The following is a 19588-nucleotide window of genomic DNA, read 5'->3' as shown; positions in this document are numbered from 1 at the left end:
ACATTTAATGCCTGAATATCCACCTAAAAACTAAGGGCATAGAAGGACTGTACAGTGTCCCAGTATCCCAACCCAAAACTCCTGGAAGGAAGAGGGCAATCACAAGCATTTCTAACATAGGACATCAATAGTTTATAATCACCCCCCCAAAATCTGCAGGATTGTTCTCAGTAATTTTACATTAAACCACACAGACTGCCAGCATCAATCTCTTCTGAATTAATAAGCAAAAACTGCTTTGCAGTCATAGTGTGTCAAGTCACCAGTCAACATTCACGTGGTATATGAGCACGTAATTTTCATCCAATAGCTCTATGGATGTGGGTTTTGTGACCAGTCATGCAGCACACACAGTAAGCAGCAAGACAACTGAGGCAGACAGTGATTTAACAATACACTGTATCAAACAGTCAAATTAGCAATGCACAAGCATTAGCCAAAACAATGACTGAAGCTCAAGCAGAAAAACATATCTTGTCCAGCTAAGGAATGTGCTTACAATGATCATGACTTGCTTCTGGTACTAATTTTCCAACGTGCAATTATGCCATAGCAAAAGATAGAAATGACCACTAGAGTAGTGGTCACTAGAGTGACCACTAGAGTATTCAACATGTTGCCCTGTAAGCCATTAAGTTTACTCAAACTTTATATAAAACAGACCCCAAGATTTCAGCCATCAGGAAACTCAATCAAATGCCACAAACTGAGAATGTCAATGAGGGGATATCATCAACAACCCAGCTCCAGAGGAAATAAAATACGCTGCCCAGTGGGCAAACCGCTTCCCAGCATATTGGACATGAAAACAGCAACAAACCCCAGACCATCTGAGCTTGAGAAAAACATCATCTTGATATCAGATTTACCAGTCAAGTTGACCCCATGCATGTGAACCAGAGACAAGGCAAGCATCTAAGATGGTTCCACCACTGTCCACCATTTCTCATGTTCCTTCCAATACTTCAGAAAAGGCTATGATAAAACTAACCATTTGTTCAATACAAGAAAAAGCATCTTCCTCAACTCCCACACATGATCAGAGAAACTACTGAAACACAAATTTTCTCTCCTCTCTCCCTCCTTTGGTAGGGAAAAAAAAAACCAACATAGATAATTACTAAAAAGCCACACAGAACTTTTAGGGGACAGCAGCTTACAGAAGACAAAGCAAGGAACCTATATGACAACTACTGCTAAGATCTTGCATACCCTGCATTTGAGTCAGCACTGCATTTGTAGCAATAAAAAAAAACTACAGAAAAGGCATAGGAAGGAGGAGCACACATTGTGTGCATACACCTCTGGGTCTCAGAGTCCTCCACACAATTCCTCGCATATACACAACAGAGGTGCAGTAATGCAGAAAGTTTTCGATCCACAGATGAAACAGCCTAGCTTGAGTATCACAAGAGACATTTAGAAACAGTTCAAGAAGTAGAAGGCTGAAATATATTATGTCATCAAAGAGACTGAGTGAAGGAAAAACTGAGCCTTGGACATGCAAAAATAAATACATGTCACTAACACCAAGCAAAGCAGATGTAGAAAACAAACTACAAAGTCCCTACTAGCACTGACAGAAAAGGCAATCTTGGCTCCCCTCGGTGATTCAGATATCCATATGAACAAGGTAGGCATTATGAACTAGTCCTGACTAGATGGAAAAACACTTCTGCTGAGACAAGATGGTCCATGGGAAAAGGAACTAGACAAAAAATCAGCAAATCTCTATAGTTAGCGAAGAGCAGCACTGCTGTGAGAATGATCTCAAATTTAAACAGGAAAGGCAAATGGGTGGAAAAAGAAACATTTCAGAGAAAAGCTAGTTTACTTTACAGACTAAGAGAATATAAAGCTTATAGAAGAATAAAAAAGAATTGAAATATACAAAGTCTGTAGTGTGGTAACACCACTCCAAGTGAGAAACAATTTGATACAAACTATTCTGATGACAAAACAAGCACACAAACCAAAAAAAACCACCAAGCCCAAATTGCTGCCCAGTGTGTTTTAAGTCTGAAGACATGCTAATAATTCAAAACTAGCCTTTCTGAACAATAGGTAATAACACTTTCAACAAGATTTCTTTTCAGCCTTCATACAAAGGTATTTCACAGCTCCCCTATGACAGCCAGCCTCAGGTTTTACTCTCTGTCAGGTTACATCAACCATGACTTGCCCTCAAGGCAGGACAGCCTCTCCAAGATAAAGATTAAACAAAGAGTCAAGCATGTAGCCAAGTCTAGAAATGCTTTCATATTCTGCCACTGCCCTTAAATCTCTGTCTAAGGTACCTTAGGAAAGTATTTCCCTGGCGCTATGTGATTCTAAACAGAATGTGCACATCAGCAAGACAGACTGGTTACATGAAATAGGCCACAGAAAAGGTACTGAGCAGGTACATTTAAACAAAAGAAAAATAAACAGCTTTAAAGCTATTAAGGTGGTATCTATTACAATAGACAGGCATGCAATTTTGTGGTAGAAGTAGACTTGTGTTCACCAGCAGAATAGGAATGCTCTGAAAAGACAGAATCTTTACAGTTGTTTTATTAAACAGTATGCATTAAAAGTCTCTGCTCCAGTACTTGATTACATTCTTGTTCAACCACTATGAATATTTCATGAAATGTTAAGAAAAAAAATCTTACATTTTTATTAAGAAAAATGCATTTAAAAACAACAAAATTTAAACAACCCAAGTTACTGTTAACACAGGGAAATTACAACACCTGCTATAAAGATTTCTTTAATTTTATTTTTATTAAAATTGTATGAATTCATCTCAAGCCGGAAACTAATGAAAGAACTCTTTATAAAAGGAAACTACATTTCTCAACATACAAGAAACTGTGTGTGAGAAAACTCCAGCAAAATAAGTTTGTATTGAATTATTATTTATATCTACATCCTGTTTAGCCATTTAAGAAAAAAGTTTAGTTCATGTTTTGTAGATCCCTTTGTGTAAAGCTTTAAAAAGGTTTCTACTAAAAGAGGGAGGGCCCCGGTACTTGTATCCTCCAATTCACACTGTGCAGCAACTCAGAACCTTCAAGCTAGATTTCCCCAACAAAAATAAAGCCATCCTTATTGTTTCCTCATGAAGCAGTTGGTTTTAAGCTTTAAACAAAGAAATATAAAGGGGATGTTGAGCTACAGAAAAAAATAGTCATGTTATCACTTATAGGTCTATGTAACTTCATCAAAATATTGACTGAGCCAAAAACAAGCTCTGCCAGAGAAGGCTATGTTCCTCAAGCAACAGCTCTGCCCAAGTGTTTTTCAGTGGCCTTCCACACATTCCTAAGACTCAAAATCTTTGAAAGAGGTAGGACTAGGTAGGACTGGGAACAAAGACTGCCTAAGAACCCTTCTCTAGCTTAACTACACCAGCACTGCATTGAAATATAATTAAGGTTAGCTTGCACTTTGGATACCTACCTAGCTGAAGTGGCAGGCTACCTCAAGAAGTTATGGCTTACGTTCAGGTGCTCTGCATCTTCAAGGTAGTTATCCAGGCATACACTCTCACACTACCTCAACAGGATGTTCCAGCATACACATGACAGTCTCTCACAACTAGTTGTTAGATCTTTTAGAGTCTGAAGCCAAGTTAATTACCCAAGTTAGTCTTCAGTTAAAACACACCCTTCCCCTTTATACACACATTTCTGAAAGGACAGTTGTGTTCCTGTAAAAGAAGAAAGAGTCCAGCCAAAGCAAGGGAGGAGATGAAAAGCCCAAGTGGAACCCTCTCATCCATGCACAGTGCGCACAGGAGACAACAGTCAGCACTGAAATAAATTAACCAGCACAGATGTCTCTGTCTACCACCACAGAAGTCCACCAGCGGTAGTACAGATTGACTTGTTTCCTACAGCTTGAGTACATAAACTATTAAAGCTGACCTCTTTTCTTTCACACCACATTCTGATAACCCTAGACAAGGAGCCAAAATGAATGCAAAGCATTTTTACAACACAGAAGATACTCCAATCATCAGCTACCTTGCTCATGGCATATATAATTGCTTTTAATTTCATTTATTAGTGTTGTTGGATAACGAAGTAGAAGGTTATACACTAGAATAATCCTATACTTCACAAAAAATACAGAATCACAGAACAGTAGGGGTTGGAAGGGACCTCTGGAGATTGAGTCCAACTCCCCTGCTAAAGCAGGTTCACCTACAGTGGGTTGCACAGGAGTGCGTCCAGAAATGTTTTGAATATCTTCAGAGAAGGAGATTCCACAACCACTCTGGGCAGCCTCTTACAGTGTTCTCTCACCCTCACAGTAAAAGCTTTTTTCCTCATGTGAAGGTGAAACTTCCTTTGCTCCTGTTTGTGCCCACTGCCCCTTGTCCTGTGGCTGGAGATCACTGGAAAAGAGTCTTGCCCGATCCTCCTGACACCCAGCCTTTAGATACCTATAAGCACTTGGATGTCTGCTCTCAGTCTTATCTTCTCCAGGCTAAACAGACTGAGCTCACTCAGCCATTCTTTGTAAGAGAGATGTTCCAGTTCCCCATCATATCTGCGGCCCTCTGCTGGTCTCTCTACAGTACTTCCTTGTCTTTCTTGAACTGGGGAACCCAGAACTGGAGGCAGTATTCCAGATGGGGCCTTAGTATGTCAAAGCAGAGAGGAAGAATAATATCCCGCAGCCTGCTGGCCACACTCTTTGTAATGCACGCCTGGAAACCATTCGACTTCTTGGCCAGGAGGGCACATTGCTGGCTCAGAGTTAAATTGTTGTCCACCAGGACTCCCAGATCCTTCTCCATAGAGCTGCTTTCCAGGAGGTCAACCCCTAACCTTCACCAGGCGGAGTGGATTTGTTCCTCCCCAGGTGCAGGACTCTGCACTTGCCTTTGTTGAACTTCATTAGGTTCCTCTCCACCCAACTGTCTAGGTCTTGCTGAATGGCAGCACAGCCTTCCAGTGCATCAGCCACTCCTCCCAGATTTGTATTATCAGCAAACTTGCTGAGGGTCCGTCCTGTCCCCTCATCCATGTCATCAATGAATACATTGAACAAGTTTAGGCCCAGTCCTGATTCTTGGGAAACACTGGTGGCCACACGATTCCAACTAGACTCTATGCCACTGATGACAACCCTCTGAACTCTGCCACCCAGCCAGTTCCCAAGCCACGTCACTGTCCACTTTCTCACTGTCCTGTACAATTCAAAGTACAACTCATATACTAGATTTCTGTAAAGAGGCCAAAACAAGCCTTATAGACCAGAGCAGAGAGGGAAACAAAGAAAAACATGCTAAGCCCAACTAACCATCAAAGAAACCAAATCACAACTTTTAATACCCCATCCTACAGAAAATGTTTCTTTAAATTATCTCCATGTCATGATCATTGTAAAATATATTGTATTTTATTAAACCACCATTCTGAAGTATGTGTTCTGCTTTTGGCTTTTTTAAAAAACACGTGAATGACACCAAGTACTAAAAATAACATTTTGATATTTACAGAGGTATTTCTCAGAGAAAAATTGCATAAAGTAATCCACTCAAATTAATAGGTAAGTTCTCTCATGTGGCATCACATAAAAGCAGCTGACACTTACTTAGGCCTTATTTTAAATAAAGATGCCGTTCAAAATTTAATATAATAATATATAAAATAATAAATATATAACAACACAATCTATTTATGTTTTAATTCTGTAGTAGAGGAACTAGCCCCAAACCAAGTTATTTACAAAAGTTGCTCAAAAACATGCCAGAAGTTTACTGTTTGGAAATCAGTTTTCATTCATGTGGTTTTCATCTGGGTTTGGTTTTACTCTATTTTGAGCACTCATTCCACACTTCCACTCAGGGTGGGGGGAGAGGGAGGGGCTGTCAGGGGAGACATATTTTTTCCTTCTCCCTGAAGAACTTGCTACTTCTTCCCTTTGCTTTTGAACTTCATTCCCCTTCAGGTTTTTTAAAAAAGGGAATTAACATTCATTTTCCTGAAAAATGCAGCACTCGAACATTAATACCACCACATAAAACAGTTTGGAACTGCTGCTCGGAGCCTGTAGATAGGCACTTCAAAATCAGGAGATGCAAAAACCAGCTGCACAGTCTCTTTTGTCTCTTAAACATACTGAACCAGCTGGATTTGATGCAGCTCAGCTTTGCCATTTTGACAGTGATAGCACCGAAACTCATGTATTGCTATTTGCCCCTTCAGCTCTCAGGGGCAATCCAAAACTGGTGAGGGAAATAAAGAAACTATCCTCCAAGAAAAATTCAAGACATCTAATAAATGCTTAACCTTCTGTTGCAAATGCTGTTGATAAGTACGACTCCAACCTTAAACTACAAAGTGAGAAACACTAGAAAACTGATAAAAATTTTGTAATCTAATGTTATCTTAAGTTCTGAAAGACAGTAAGAATAGTCTAAAGATCAGGCAATATGTGGAGCATTGACCTCTAAAACTAATGCAAGACTTTTCATTAGAAAACCACTTATATTTGCATATATCCATGAAGCGTAGGTGAATATTTTCCTGCCACAGTCAGAACCTGCATATGACATCAATTTCATGGTTTCCAACAATATCACCATTAAAGATGCTTAGCCTGTAAGTAACATGGAGCTTTCTATTTCATACATGTTAGAACACCCATTTTATTAGCTGATTTCTATAACCTACTAGTTTATCTAAAACCTTTTTGACTGCCACCTCTCAACTTTATTACAGAAAGCTGAAGCCAAGTATAATTTGAAATTTTAATGAAGATCTAATTCAATTTATCCTTCAACATATGCAGCTATGTGTTCTTCAAGAAAAAATTGTCTCTTGAAAACATTCACATTTTCACAATTTTGGCATTGTGAGGGCGATACCTGCTTCTCGGTGCACATTCTATGGTTACTGAAGGTATCTGAAAATTTAAAATATACATTATACTTCATTTATTACATAAACATAAATCAGACAGACAAGATATAGATTATTACAAATTATGTACCCCGATGAATATAAACATATTAGTATTTTTTTTCAACTGGAATGTGGATTTCTAAAAGCTGTAAGAAACTTCTTAAACAAGTGTCTTTTGGATGAATGCCGAAGCAAAGCAACACGATGGAAGAGAAAATTTTTACACTACAGATCAGTCTAAACAGAAACTTGCAAGTAACTATAAGTAGAAAAGTGGTCACCTTAAGTGATTCGAAATCTGTACTTTGTTTACTCCTTCAAATGCAGCAACACATTTATTTTGTTCAGATGTTTCTTATTTCATATAAAACAAACACCAGTAATTTAGATTTATATTTTAATCACCATAACCATGTTAATGCTTATGCATAAAAAGTTGATTAACCCCACCCTCTCTAATTTAAGCAACACAACACACTCTCACTGAAAGCCTCTCAAAAGCCTTGCCTCTTTCTAAGCTTAACCAAACAAGAAATAGTTCTACTAGACTGTACATAAAACCAAGTAGATGGTCCTGCATCAGTTCATAAGAGACCAAGTGTTAACACCCAGTTGTGAGCTTTTGGTGACATGCAAGCAGAATGTGAACCAAACCTACAATTTGTTCAAATTCACCAGTTTTTAGCTGTAGACAGAAACAACATCACATTCCATTAAAATCACATATGTTAACTCAACCGTCTAAAAATATTTTCACATTTTAAGTAGCAAATTCTTCACTGTTAAACCAGAAATAGAATAGTTTCTCTCTGTAAAAGATGGCAGCACACAGCTGCACTGAAGTTAACTGGTCTGCGGCTAATACAAGAGGTTAAAGGCCTGAAGCCTAATTTCATAACAATTCAAGTTAACCAAACACCACCCAATGACAGAAGCAATTGCAATGCTTTTTTGTTCAAAGTATGCTGTTCTTCAGGGCAGGGAATCCTGTCACTATAAAAATCATCTCTTCCCAACAGCTTTGTAGAAGAGCTGCTGATTTCCAAATCCTAAGATTCTTAAGAAAGAAGAAAGAAAAAACATTGAACATGTTTCATAGTTTCACTCACTGTTCTAGGAACATCCAAGTATATTTATGTTGTTCGATTGTATAATAAAATCAAGTGCAAACATTGGTGAAGCTTCTCTTCTAAGAGTCTTTCTAGGTACCCTTGACAGAAGAGTGCCTACCCAGTAAATGATCCTCATCAAGCAATTTATTGTGCTCAGAATGAAAATAATAAGGTCCTCCTGACCTCTATTTTATTGAAGTAAGTAAGACAAAAGAAGAAAGCAGAGCTTAGTACCTCTGAATTGTAATGTGCCAAACAAATAACTCCTAACTCTGGTTGTACCTTTGGAGTTCTGTACAGAGTGACCCAGCTATTTATGTGACAACCAATTTTCAAACAAAGAAAGAGACTTTTCTCCGTATTTGCTATGTGTAAGACAAATAAAAGCTTAACAGTAGCAAGAGAGATTAAGAAGAGATTTAGCTGAGATCTTAGAAAAACAGCGTTTACAGGAGTATGGCTCGTTGAGCTCAGGAAGAGATTGCTAGAGGACATTACGGAATCTGCTGGGTTTTTTTAGAGAACCAGTCTGATCAGAGCTGGTATGGCCATAGCTGATCATCCTTCTGAGCCAAGAATGAATTAGATGACTCTCGCTCCTTTCAGCTCTGTTATGATTCTACTGTGTGAACATGAAAACCAGAATCATTAGTGCACCAACACAGACTCCCAATTTCTGAGGTTTCCTATACTTCACCAATCCATGCCATGAAATCTCACATCAGCAACACATTGGTCCATTAATTCATCTGTCCATAAAGCACTTTTCTCAATTAAGGAGGCATTTCATCCTTACCAAACCTAGACAAGTCACTGAAAAGACCTTTACAGAAAGACCTTCTTTGGTATCCCAAACAACTCTTGCAAAGCTCCACCAAGAATCCAAGCTTGCTTTTCAAATGAGGAATCTGTTTTCAGTACAAAACACAGACATAACCATGAGAAAGAGCCCAGTGCCTAAACAGCAAGCACACACACCCACAATAGTTCAATATACTGAACATAACAGTAAAAATTTATATACAACTCTTACAAATAAATAAAAGTTTTGGTACCATATTTGCTGTGCACTCTCTTTTCAATTCTCCACTGAAGACTTTTTCCTTATTAAGTGCAGAAAACCTTCCTTGCAGCAGTTATACACACACTGAAATATAACATGAGTCGTCTTAGCAAAAATACGCTAGTGATGAAGGGAACAGGAGACCAAAAATAGAAAAGGCTCGATCCCAGTCATATATAATATCAGAGTTAGCATCTATGGAAAAGAAGTTGTTCCTTAATTAGAACCTGATGCTAAGAGGAAAAAAAAATCATGTCAGACTACCTGGTGTGCATGCCTCAACTTAAAGAAACCTTGAAAAGAAAGCTTGAAAGTCAAAGGGGACAGAGTATCAACAACATGAAACCAAACAGTATTTCTTGAAATATTATTCAAGAAACAGAGCAAATTACTTCATCTTCCTTCCTCAGCAAAGTTTCCTACACTGCATAACTCTGAAAGGGAAAATCAGAACCAGCATAAAACAAGACACACAACAAGACAATATTTTCTCAGTCTTGTGCTAGAATTTGCAAACAAATTCGCAATCACAACGCATTTTTTTCTAATGATGTTCTAATTTCAACAGTGAAAACTGGAGAAAGCTACTTTCAAAATTCAAATGCCCAAATGTCAACTGCACCATGTACTGTGATTCAGAACCACGAGATCTTGTCTAGAACTCGATGTGTAATCTCAGTAAATTGTTTGAATTTTACAACTCAGTTTAGCCTGCTGGGAAAAAGAAATAGTTTTTGTCTTTATCAGTAAGTTTGAAAGTTGAGACACTGGAGGCATGATTTTAGCAATACAGGCAGATAGAATAATACAACCATCATGTAAAAGAGTTTAACAGGCATTTTCAAATGCATTCAGATTTTATACCTGCCAAGAGCTTTATTCATATTCTCCATCTGAAGCTGACCTATCAACCACTAGATTATTTTTAGAGGGTGATATTTCATATAGTATTATTTCAAGGTTCAGGAGAACACAAGGTTTGCATGCTACTATAGACTCCGATTTTTAATCTGGTATGTCAAGGAGAGCATTTCCACACTTGATCCCTTTTAGAGTTACCTTCTTGTTCAAAGTTGAGTGAGATGTTTTAGTGAAAAGCATTTTAAAACCCTTGAAACCAAGGGTTACTTCCCTCTAACATGCCACAACATGACCCAATCCTCTTTTTGTGGGAATCGTTCTCTTCCATAGCCAGTACACTCAAGCAGGGGATTAAAAGGACACAGTCCCTAAAGAGAGCAAAGCAAGAGTATCTAAAACACAAAATTTGATGCCAGTAATCAAAAGTCTTTGTTAAGTCTTACTCCACAGGCTCTTTCCACTTTTCCTTCATTGTTCTGAGATTCGTTGTCTATACAGACTGAACTTGGTAACAAATTCCACCTTGTTTTCCATGCACAGACAAGTATACACAGTATAGAACTTGCACGATTTCCACTGCTGTGTTTTGATACATTCCCTATCTGCTTGTAGTTTGCTTGTCACAGTGGAGACAATGCCAGAAATTGAACAGAGTGTGAGCCTCTGCTGACCATCTAGGTATGATCCTACACAGAGGAATTATTACTCAAGAGTACTTAATCCAGAGAAATGCACTTGAATGTCTTCAGTGTAATCGAAGACAACAAAATTAAGTAAGCAGATATTCAAAAAACCCCTAACACAGGCTTGGCTAAGAAATAAAACCTCTTGTGTTTTGAAAATGCATGCAGTTTTAAAATTACAGGACAAATAATCACCTTTCATAAGGTGAAGTGTGTATTGTCTCACTACAACATAGTGTGAACAGTGCTTAAAAAAGATGTTATTAATGGAATTTGAGGGAAAGAGACTTTAGCATAAAATTTACCTCAATATGTTCCATCTGCAGGCACACATTTCCATCAACGCCACCCATCCCAACAAACAATTGGACACATAAAAAAACTCTCTGACAAAGCTGGAGGAAATGAATAAAGCAACACTAAGAAACAAGTCTGAAGTACAAGGGAAGTGAGCTCTACAGAATAATAAGCCTTACTTTTCTCAGTGGCGAGAAGTCTGATCTCACAGAGAAGGAGAGGATGAAGTAGAATAACATCAGAGAGTGAAGAAAACAAACATGACATTTAAGGTACCAGTGAACAAGACAGGAGTGCAGAAAATGGATACAATAATGAATAACTGAAGTACGGGATAAAAGAGAAGAGACAATGACAAACATTAGGAGATTACAGTGAGGTAATTCTATTAGCAACTGAACCAAAAAAACTTCAACTTGCAGAACCACAACAACTGGCTGATGTTCAAGAGCTCTGAGGATTTTTAATATCTTTGCTTCACAATCATAGAATCACCAGGTTGGAAAAGACCCCCAAGGTCATCGAGTCCAACCATTCCTATCAAACACTAAACCATGCCCCTCAGCACCTCATCCACCTGTCCCTTAAACACCTCCAGGGAAGGTGACTCAACCACCTCCCTGGGCAGCCTCTGCCAGTGCCCAATGACCCTTTCTGTGAAAACTTTTCTTCCTAATGTTCAGCCTAAACCTCCCAGGCGGAGCTTGAGGCCATTCCCTCTTGTCCTGTCCCCCATCACTTGGGAGAAGAGGCCAGCTCCCTCTTCTCTACAACCACCTTCAAGGCAGCTGTAGAGAGCAATGAGGTCTCCCCCTCAGCCTTCTCTTCTCCAGGCTAAACAACCCCAGTTCCCTCAGCCACTCCTCGTAGGACTTGTTCTCCAGCCCCTTCACCAGCTTCGTTGCTCTTCTCTGGACTCGCTCCAGAGCCTCAACATCCTTCTCCTGGTGAGGGGCCCAGAACTGAACACAGGATTTGAGGAACGGTCTCACCAGTGCCGAGTACAGAGGGAGAATAACCTCCCTGGACCTGCTGGTCATGCCAGTTTTGATACAAGCCAAGATGCTATTGGTCTTCTTGGCCACCTGGGCAAATGGCTGGCTCATGTTCAGCTGCTGTCAACCAACACCCCCAGGTTCTTCTCCTCCAGGCAGCTTTCTAGCCACTCTTCTCCTAGTCTGTAGCACTGCATAGGGTTGTTGTGCCCCACATGCAGGACCCTTGTCCTTGGCCTTGTTAAACCTCATGCCACTGGTCTCAGCCCAGCGGTCCAGCCTGTTCAGATCCCTCTCTAGAGCCTCCCAACAGTCCAGCAGATCCACACTTCCACCCAGATTAGTGTCGTCTGCAAACTTGCTAAGGGTGCCCTCAATGCCTTCATCCAGGTCATTGATAAAGACATTGAACAGGGCTGGACCCAGCACTGAGCCCTGTGGAACCCCACTTGTCACTGGCCTCCAGCTGGAGTTAACTCCATTTCCCACCACTCTCTGGGCCCGGCCATCCAACCAGTTTTCCACCCAGGAGAGTGTGCGCCTGTCCAGCCCAGAGGCTGACAGTTTCCTGAGCAGAACGCTGTGAGAAACTGTGTCAAAGGCTTTACTGAAGTCCAGGAAGATCACATCCACAGCCTTTCCCTCATCCAGTAGTGCGGTAACTTTATCATAGAAGGCGATCAGGTTAGTTTGGCAAGACCTGCCTTTTGTGAACCCATGCTGACTGGGCCTGATCACCCAGTTCTCTTGCATGTGCTTCATGATAGCACTCAAGATCACCTGTTCCATGACTTTCCCTGGCACTGAGGTCAGACTGACAGGCCTGTAGTTCCCTGGATCCTCCCTGCGACCCTTCTTGTAGATGGGCACAACATCAGCCAGCCTCCAGTCCAGTGGGACTTCCCCAGGCAGCCAGGACTGTTGGAAGATGATGGAAAGGGGTTTGGCCAGCACATCCGCCAGCTCCTTTAATACCCGTGGGTGGACCCCACCCGGCCCCATAGACTTGTGGGTGTCCATAGTTGGGCAAGCAAGTCTCTAACCACCTCCTCTTGGATCATGGGAGCCTCATTTTGCTCCTCTAACTCCTGGGTTTGTACACACAGGGAACAACTTTCCTTAGAATTAAAGACTGAGGCAAACAGGCATTAAGTACCGCATCTCTTCCTGCCACTGTTGTTCCTTCTGCATCCAATAGGGACTGTATATTCTTCCTAGTCCTCCTTTTATTGTTAATGTATTTATAGAAAGATTTTTTATTATCTTTCACAGACTTAGACAATCTGATTTCTATAGTTGGGCCACAGCCCTCCTGATTTTTTCCCTGCACTATCTCACTTCCCTCCTGTAGTCCACCCAAGAGGCCTGTCCCTTCTTTCAAAGCTCACAGACAGTTCTCTTCTTTTTGATATCTCTCAAGATCTCCCTGCTCAACCAAGCTGGTTTTTTTCCCTGACGGCTCTTTTTCCAGAACACGGGGATGGCTTTCTCCTGAGCTGCTAGGCCTTCCTTTTTGAAGAGCTCCCAGCCCTCGTGGGCTCCCTTGCCCTTAAGGACTGTCTCCCATGGGACTTTGCCAACCAGCCTTCTGAACAGTCTGAAGTCTGCCCTCTGGAAGTTTAATGCAACTGTCCTGCTAACCACCCTCTTCACCTCACCTAGAACTGAAAACCCTATCATCTCGTGATCACTTTGTCCCAGGCATCCTCCTACCACCACATCCCCCACAAGGCCTTCTCTGTTCACAAACAGCAGGTCCAGGAAGGCATCTTCCCTTGTTGGTTTGTCTACCAATTGTGTGAGGAAGTTGTCTTCCACACAATCCAGGAACCTCCTAGACTGCTTCCTTTCTCCTGTATTGGACTTCCAGCAGATATCTGGAAGATTGAAGTCTCCCACGAGTACAAGAGGCATCAATCTAGAGACTAACCTCAGCTGCATACAGAAGAGCTCATCAGCTGCTGCTTCTTGGCTGGGTGGTCTGTAACAGGCTCCAGTCACAACATGTTCCTTCTTTTGGGCTCCTCTGATTTTAATCCACAGGCACTCTATCTCCTCATCACCATAATCAAGCTCAAGGGTATCAAAGTCCTCCCTTACATAGAGGGCTACCCCGACTACTTTCCTATACTTCCTGTCCCGCCTGAAGAGTTTATGCCCCGCCATAGCTGCACTCCAGTTATATGAGTCGTCCCACCACATTTCTGTGATGGCAACGACATCATAGCCTCCTTGCCCTACGACAGCTTCCAACTCCTCCTTCTTATTACCTATGCTGCGTGCATTGGTGTAAATGCACTTCTGCTGGGCTGCCGAACCTTCAGCCCTCATAAAGGGCATAGAGTTTATTCCCAATTGACTGGTCGTTGGAGTGCAATTTACATTTTAATTCTATTCTTCATTTAAAAGAATTAATTTTTATTTTTCATTTTTATAATTAAAGAGGCCACTCTGCAATCTGAACCAAAAAGGATGCTCAGCAGAGGTCATCAGGAAAATTCCATACCTACACAATCCCCCCCTGCATCACTTTAGTCTACAGAAGTAGTTTATCTTTCATGCAGACCAGCCAAAGAAGGCAAAACATGACATTTTGCCAATATATTACACAACTGTTTTGTGGAAAGACAGCAACACTTAAGATAAGGAATCCTGACCCCCAAGATGAAGATGCAAAATAATCTTTATGTACTAGATAACTAACCACATAGCTTTGATAAATACAAACTGAATGGCAACTTACCTGAACAGAAAAGATTTAAGACTGTTGTAATGAGGATCTAGGCTTTTTTCCTAGTTCCATGTAAAGGCAACAGTCTGTGGAACAACACTGCTGTTTTATAGAGCAGGAAGAGGCCATGGACAGCAGAGAGTAGTTAGAAGGAACACAAACCAAGTGCATAATGTTCCTAGTTTGGGACAAACCTCTATTCCAGCCTGCAAGTCTGTCAAACAGGCATTTCATTCTGACAAAGATTAACAGGCTAATTTGGCAAACCATATCTTTTTCCCAGTGAAATAAACTACTAATTGTCAGAGGCTGTAAGTAACAGCTGTACGTACAGTGCGTATCAGCTAATAGCTCAGGGAAGTAATGCTGTCACAGCAGGATTGGTTGACCAAGCAGCTGAACTCTCTGAGCTCTGGCCACAAAGAGAGGTTGCTCAGCCATTTGAGGGTAGTTTACTTTAACCAATGAACTCTGGAAAGTTACAGAAAGGAATTGTGTTCTGATCCTCAGTACTGACCCAGCCTTAATGATGTCCCACTTCACCCGTTTTTACTTTCTCCATTAAAAAAAAAAGTCAAAATTCATTCTTAATTTCAGGAAAGTAGAAGGGAAAGTCTCATGGGGAAAAGATTCACCATGTATCTAACATTCACATGCACAGAACACATACATCAGAACATTCTTCCCCTCATTCTCCTGTTAAGACTGGGAGCAACACACCACTAACCAGCATGGTTCAAGTAGCTTGACTACAGATCTGCAACAACAAAGTGGACATACTCCCATCAAACCCAAGTCACTGAAGACTCTGGTGACAGTGAGCACCTTTAAGGCTGGAAGTTGAAAATATACCTTTCCTTTCCAGCAGTCTACCCACAGAATATCAATAATGTCCGTGAATGGAATTGTCCACATTTCCCAAAGGGTAGCACATAAAAGGTCTTTTTCCTGCTACCCTTCTGTGCCTTTGTTTTGCTGCTCATGTCAAGGACACGATATGGGAAAGGGAGGAGTAGACAGGATATGCTATATGAGCTCTGTTACTACTTCAAATTCGTATTTTCCAATGGGAAACCACGTCAGGGAGGGGAAGAGTCTCACAGGAAGCTTTGCATACTGTAAGTCACAGGCTGGCTCCTGAACCTTTCCAAACAATATCCCATGATTACCTTCTACTCCATGACTACCTTTAGTTACCACCTCAGTTGGTTTCTCTTCTCTGAAGAGCTTCCCCTCCACCACTTCATGAATAAATGTCAGTTCTGTTTTGTCGTAATGTCAGACAAATTCCTCAGCACACCAGATGTTTTCCAGTTAAACCACTTCAAGACATGAATTTATCATTATGAACAAAGACAAATATAAGTTAATCCAAAGTATACTGCAGAACTAAAAGCACATTTGCAGCGTTTACTACACTAAACACATATAAACTATAGTAAGCACAACTGTATAAATGCATCACTTATTTCCACATCTTGGTGCACAAAATTCAAGCACAGCCATTACTAATACGAAAATATCCATTACTCATCATTTTCAGGAAGAAGATGCCAAGATTGATACAATACTGCTGGAGTGCATCACTTCTGCCATACCAAGCATCTGAGAGGCAGAATGCTCTTACAGAAGACTTTTTGTTATCCCTATTGCTCTGGTTTTGAGAGCGTTTTTAAATGGTTTATCCACCAATGCCATATTCTGCAATCAAGGAAAACTTACTAGGAGAGAATGTTTTTCCTCCTCAGGAAGTTTGAAAGTATTTTTCTTTCTAATCCATGCTAGTAAAGGACCTTCTTTTTTCTGCATGGTTCTTACCACAGCACGGACTTCTGTCTCTGTTGTTATCCAAAAGAACAAACAATAGAAAAATTACTTTTTGCTTAGTCCTGGAGTCACATTTAGTGGTTAGGGACTGGAAAAAATACCTTATTACCTCTTGAAAAAAGCTTACTATTATATGAATACAGTTGAGATTTTAAGAAGTCTCAAACTACAGAGTATCATAGAACCTTCCAGAGAAGATGTGTAGGCATACAATTATGCACGCTGTTCCTGAGGCAGGGTCCTAAATATATATAAAGGTGATAAACTTTCCTAAAAAATGCTTTACAAGACAACAAATTTTTATTATCTCTCCTCTGAGGTTTATGTAGATTGAACTCGCCATCACTATTTTATTAGGATATGTACCTGGTTAAGAAAATTAAATGAGAAACAGAAAGGAAGTTAATGATAATATAATAATAAGCTTTGGTACAAGCTATCATATGCTTACAGTCACCCCAGCCACACAGATTCAAGAAGCAGTTTATCTGCCTGTTCCGACACTTCCAACTGACACATCTGACTCAGACACTGCTATGGTGGAAGAAGCAGAAACATGACTCTGAGAAGAGTAGAACTTCTGCCAGAAGGTACTAGCTCTGTAAAACACATGGATGAAGCAGTTTTATTTTGGTTGGTTACTTGGTTGATTTTTTTTAATCCCAAAAGTTTTCATTTAATTTCATGATACCATTTCCATTTTAGGATACACGTATTTCAGCTTCCGAACATTACAAATATCTACACAGGTTTTCTGTTAAACACCTCCACTTTTCTACTACTCCCTCCTTCAAGGGTATACACTCCCAAGTAACCTCACCTAGTTTAATCCCCCAAAACGGACATCACACCTCTTTCTGCACTTTTGCAAACATCCATGCTTTTCCTAGCCCAAGACAACAAAGCTTTACACTCTTAGTCATAGCAGCTGAAGGCAGCACAGGCTCTTTTACCACGGATAACTATGTAAACCCTTCTTCCATGTAATAATCTGTACAAGCCTGAAAAACAGGAAGACTATTTAACGGAGTAATACAGCTGATGCAATGGGTGCTCAGGAGCATTACTGATAAGCAGCTTGATAACAGACTAACAGTTGAGATGTCTGTAGTCCAAAGGACTAAGAACCTTTGCAAGACACTTGCAGCACTGTACAATGAGGAAGTGTCCAAGTAATACAGTACAAACAGAACACATGGTGCTGGTAAGGACTGGCATTTGAGAGATTGCGTGGCCTTTGGATAAAAATCAATTAACAAAAAAAAATTCTATTAAATCTGCAAAGCACAGGAGTACACAGAAGAAAGCATGCAACACAAGATATAAGGAATTAATTAAATGGGAAATATGTTTAGTGTTTTGCTTCTTGACATTAGTAGGGAGCAACATGCTTGCTAGCTACCAGACTGCACTGCCCTTCCACGTAACTCACTTCAGCAAGCTTCTACCTTTACTGTTGTACCAAAGCTGTCCAAACTCACTCTCCAGTCAGATCACCTGCAACGTGCCTTTCCAGTGACAGGTATTTCTATATAAGCAAACACACTCGGCACCTAGCATTTTCCTATTTTAGCCTTCAAATGCACTTCACATGGGATGGATGCCCTCCCTCTACACTGTGACCATAACAGTAATCTCTGGATGCTCTAAAGTTTACTCATCAGCATGCTCACTTTCTTCAATTAAGAACCAGCAGTTGATAAAACTAGTTCCTCTCAGCATTTTTGTAAATGAAGCTAACTCTTTATATTTTGTGATTTTAAATGTTTGATGAAATTCAACACTATGCTGCCCAAAAGGTCAGAATGAGGTATCAGTTATCCAACTGCCACTATAACTGCAGTTGGCACAACTTAGCAAAGCACTGCAGTATACATACCAAACTTACCTATTTTAAACTAGACCAGAACTAATTCTTGTCAGAGGGTGTATTTTGCTTTACATGATACCTGATTATACCCAGTTCTGCAATACCCATACTTGGACATCCTCTGAAATTCATTTGGTCAGCTTACTCTGGCCTACTAGAGAGCTTCCAGATGGGTTTTGCATACCTTGCAGCTATTAAAATCTCACACTGTAACCCTCTGTTCCTTCAAGACAAGCATACTCTTATCACATAGAAATCTAGGAAGAGAAAGTCTTCCCAAGGAACTTAAATATGAAAGAAAAATACGCATTTGACTTTGCAAGTAGCAGTTTCCTCCATTAGGATTTTGTGCCCGTTTTCCCAATCTATTATTTTATACCATTTAGAAAATAGTCTTTCAGATGCTGAAAACAGAATGCAGGCAAATTACATGGGGAGAAAAAAGAAAAAAAAAACTTCAAGTAGATATTAAATGGCACCTGAAACCAAATTCTGAGAATAGAAGTAAATGCAAAAAAACAGTTTTGCAATTTTGTCCTCAAGTAAGACCTATTGATGGTACATAGCCCTCATCACAGTTTCAGAAGTCACCTGCACTTTGACTGTACAGCCTAATAAAGGGGGAAGTAGTATGTGCCAGGCTTCCTCCTGAAAGGTATTAAGAATAAGAGCAGCTCTCCCATTCCAAAGCTGCAAGATTTGAAGTATGTGTAATCTCTGCTCACACAATGCATAAGTCACTCTTCCTTAAATGCAGCCTACACAATGAATTTCTAGGAAACACTCCATTCATCTAACTGGTCTCATAACTAACTGGAACAACTGGGAGGAGCCAAAAAAATAACATAGCATATTCAGGACGTGTTTTAAGTAAACCTCATGTTTCTTTCATATAGCTTGACTAAGGTTTGGGAGGTTTAACTTAACAACATTTGGAAAACATTAAGGCACTCCAGACAAAGTTTACAACAATATGTGCATTTAGCTAACATAATTTAATACAGGACGATACTCAAACATCTGGGATATTTAAAAGCAAACATATACAAACCCCTCAGCAATAACATTAAGCCAGAATTCTCAGCAACTGATACACATGAATTCCAAATTCTCTTACACCTTTAGAGCCTAGCTGAAATTTTCTTTCCTTTTCAATTTTGTTCTGATATTATTACGTCTTTGACAGGACAGAACCATGCTGTAATCCATTTATGTAAACTAATATGACAAATCCCGTTTGCCAACTG

The 19588-nt window shown here is 40.1% G+C and overlaps 1 protein-coding gene across 2 annotated transcripts in view; it reads right to left on the bottom strand.

Annotated features, from left to right (window-relative positions):
• ARL15 (ARF like GTPase 15) overlaps positions 1-19588 on the bottom strand; it is a 225438-nt gene that overhangs the window by 192550 nt on the left and 13300 nt on the right. The gene's annotated exons all lie outside the window — the stretch shown is intronic.

Source organism: Phaenicophaeus curvirostris, chromosome Z (genome assembly GCF_032191515.1).
Source record: "Phaenicophaeus curvirostris isolate KB17595 chromosome Z, BPBGC_Pcur_1.0, whole genome shotgun sequence".
NCBI lineage: Eukaryota > Metazoa > Chordata > Aves > Cuculiformes > Cuculidae > Phaenicophaeus > Phaenicophaeus curvirostris.
This window is presented reverse-complemented; position numbering and strand designations above follow the sequence as displayed.